Below are 3,949 nucleotides of genomic sequence, written 5' to 3' on the forward strand. Positions count from 1 at the left end.
CACACCAGTCCAGCCCACACCAGTCCAACCCACACCAGTCCAACCATCTACAGATGAGCAGGACGATGAAGATATGTCTGAAGACTTTGTACAATTTTAGTTTCATTTTGTTATTGATCATAATGATGTTAGTACATTTAAATGTTAGTATATTATGACATTGGTACATTTATTTTTGCTTAGAATTGGATGGTATTACTATTATGATATTGTTAGAACATATTGGATGTCAATACATTATGATGATAATGTTAGTACTTTATGACTTTTCATCAATGAACGGATTGGGATAGACAATATATAGGCAGGTTTGTTTGTGGATTGAAACTGTTATGCAGGTCTGTGTATGTTGTGAACATTACATTGCAGGTACTTGTGGTTGGACAAGAAAAACAAATACAACTCACTTTTCCCTACACCAAACCGAAGGTTTTACCGCAGGGCGAATGCCTTCGGTAATTACCGAAGGGCAAAAGCCTTTGGTAATTACCGAAGGGCAAAATCCTTCGGTAATTACCGAGGGCCAAAAGCCTTGGGTAATTAACGAGGGCTTATGCCCTTCGGTAATTACCGAGGGTCAAAAGCCCTCGGTAAAAATAGCGACAACATATTTACCGAGGGCTTTCGGACCGTCGTCGGGCCCTCGGTAATGGGTCTTTATCGACGGCTTTTGGAGTTTTCCGAGGGCTTTTGACCTTCGGTAATGCCCTTCGTTTGTCATCACAACCACTTTAAATTTAGTTTTTAATAACAACACAACTTTAAAAACCACATTCATGACAATATAACAAATCAAGATCACACAATTACAACTACACCCAACATCATACCATCCAAATTAATAATTAAACACACTTATAAAACACCAAATCATAGTATTGTTCAAAATCAACAACAATTTGTAGACATACCAAAATATTAATATAACCATAACTAAAGCAAGAATCTTAGCTTTTCTTACCTTAGAAAACCCCTACAACTCCAAAATCCCCGACCGTTGTGCCCACCGCAAAGAACTTTTAGAAAAGCCTATAAATCATCGGTTGGTGATTGGAGACAGACCTTAGAACCTCAATTGAACCAAGAATCACAGAAGAGAAGTTCATGACACATGAAAAATACCAAAGAAAAGAGTACAAACTTGCTCTAAACAACTAATTGATTCGGTGTATAGGTAGACCTTGACGTCGTGGTCGTTTAGGAACATCCTGATAGTCAAACAAATGACTTAGGAGCAAGAACACTTAGAGATATGTGAGAGGAAACAAAGAGAAATGGTTCTAGAGAGGTAAACTGTGTTTAAAGTAATGAGACGAGTTTATAAAATTCTATTCATATTATGAACTTATTTTAAAATAAAATACTTAGTCTCATTAATTTAATATACATACCAACTCTATTACTCTATTTTCTAGCTTCTTATACTCTCAATTTATTTAACACTAAAATATTCCAAATCTTCCCAAACAACTTAAATACTTTTGTTTGTTGATTTTGTTAAGATACAATAGTGTTAATATTTTCTTCACTTACACTTTTACATTCTTATGAACTTCTCTTAAATAAAAATAATAATAATCTTGAATAACTTCCTTTAACAAAAACAAAAATATTATCAAGTTAATATAAAAAAAGTCCATATATATAAAAGCTTTATATATATTAATGAAAGTGAAGTGCATAATCATGATGTTAGTATGTTTGATTATGAAGATATATTATCGTGTGAGGATCATTCTACAACAAGTGAGCCAATCCCAAATATGGACACTTCTTTTCTAGATAATACATTGCCTTCTAATCATAAGCAACTGACTCAATCTTCTCCACAGGTTCAGCTTGACGCTTCAGAGGTACCTTCTGATCCTATCTCTGATAATACTAATTTAGATCAAATTGATCATGGAATTGATTCTTCTCTGCGTGAGACCACCAACACACTAAAACTAAGTCTACTACTGTTCAATATATTCTTCCATCTTGTTCTAACCGTGGTCAACCTCCAACTAAATATGAATCAGAGCCATTATTAAAGCCTATCCTAGCAATATTTCTTGTTTCTTGGGCATTTCTATTTCACCCGTTGTCGGGCTGCTATCGGACCACCCAATTTCTACTATCACGCACGAGATGTCTATACCTCGACGTGAATGAAATGTGTTGTAAGTCCCACATCGACTAAAGATAAGGTCAATTTATAACATATAAGTGAGGTGTAAACCTCACCTTACAAGCCGATTTTGTGAGATTGAGTTAGACTTTAAAACCCACTTTCTAATAATATATATATATATATATATATATATATATATATATATATATAATTGTAAAATTCATACTTTTATATTTAGTTTGAATGATTATAAAATATAATAGGCTTAGCCCCCTTTTAATATAAATCAATATATAATATTAGTATTTATTAATTTAACTAACAATAATTATAATAAACTGTTCACTTTAGTATAAAAAATTTATTTGACTAAGTCTTTTTAACTTAGTAATTTTTATTTATTTTATACTAAATTTATAAAAGTGTTCTTAGATATATCTATATTTTAAAAAATTATTATTTCTGTTTTGATATTTCAAGCAATTCACTTATTAGTATTATTTAATAAAAATAATTTAAAAATAAGGCAACTTGTACCGTCACGTGACTGACTAAGTGCTATATAAATGTAATCTAAGACGCTCAAACCTCACAACATCAGCGTCTCTCGAGATTCTTTTCTTTCACATCATCGTGGTTTTGTTGCTCCGGTAGCCACTATCTGAGGTTAGTAAGTTCTCCACTAATAGCTTTTTATATTTTATGTTAAATTATTGGAAGAAAAAAAAATTTAAGCGATTGAATTCTATTTTGTTCAGTTTATAAACATAAAAAAAGAAAACATTGTAGGTTACACCGAGGTCTGTTTAAAAAAACATGCTTTAAAGTATATGATATCTGCTCTAAAGTTTTATTGACAACTATTTTATATATAACAGCAGCTTAAAGTTTTTGTTTTCTTTTAATATTAAGCATTATGTTTATTTTTAACGACTTCTTTTTAGGTGTACAGATAACTTATTTAAAAAAAATGTTTATTTTATACATATCATAAAAGAAAGAAAGTAAAAATAGCTAATTTATCTCAGAAATTCAGCACTAAATTATCAGACATTATAGATGAGAGTATGTTTATATAACAAGAAAATTTTGTTAAAGGGATAAAAATATTTTATTTACGAATAATATTTCATATTATTCCATTTTCTAAAACATGCCATTTTGCAGACAAGTAAGAAGAGAAACATCATTGTGGAGGAGATAGCAACATTAGTGACATTATCCAGATAATATTCCTCAAAATTATTTTCTTAGACTCTTATACTACTACTCATCTTGTTCTTTATTGTGGACAGAAAAAATTGCTTTGTGTAATTAGTATATTAATTTACATGCATGTTTTGGTTAATTTGAAAATATATATCTTTATTTTATGTTTAGTTGTTGTCGGAACCCATTCTGAGTTATGTTTATAAATATTGGCTAGATTTGATACCCATTTTAGTGAGTTTAACAATTTTTTTTCATATTTATTTGTGCATTGTGTTATGTTTATAAAATGAACATTGAATCTCACCAATGCATATAACCATAAATTAGAATAGGTTCCAAAAACATGGTGACTTGAAATTATGATATAATGTGGTTCAGTTTAACTAATATATGAATGTACTTTAGTACACTAATAATCCAATAATTAATTCAATTCATACCTAATAATGTTAGAAAGTAAATTTTCACACTAATTTTACTTAAACATCATTTAAGAGCAATTTAACCTCTGAACACTGTTCTCTGTCTTCTTCTGATCTGGCAAAACAAAATTGGCATGCAAAAGACCAATGCATGGCTGTCTGAGATGCATTTTCTGCCTTTTTCAGGAAATAATTAAAAAGA

The 3,949-nt window shown here is 30.3% G+C and overlaps 1 pseudogene; it reads right to left on the reverse strand.

Moving 5' to 3' along the window:
* The window catches only part of LOC106766600, a 6,095-nt pseudogene extending 4,989 nt beyond the window's left edge, over positions 1–1,106 (reverse strand).
* Between the last annotated feature and the right edge of the window lie 2,843 nt (positions 1,107–3,949).

The sequence above is a fragment of the Vigna radiata genome, chromosome 7, assembly GCF_000741045.1.
Source record: "Vigna radiata var. radiata cultivar VC1973A chromosome 7, Vradiata_ver6, whole genome shotgun sequence".
Lineage (NCBI taxonomy): Eukaryota > Viridiplantae > Streptophyta > Magnoliopsida > Fabales > Fabaceae > Vigna > Vigna radiata.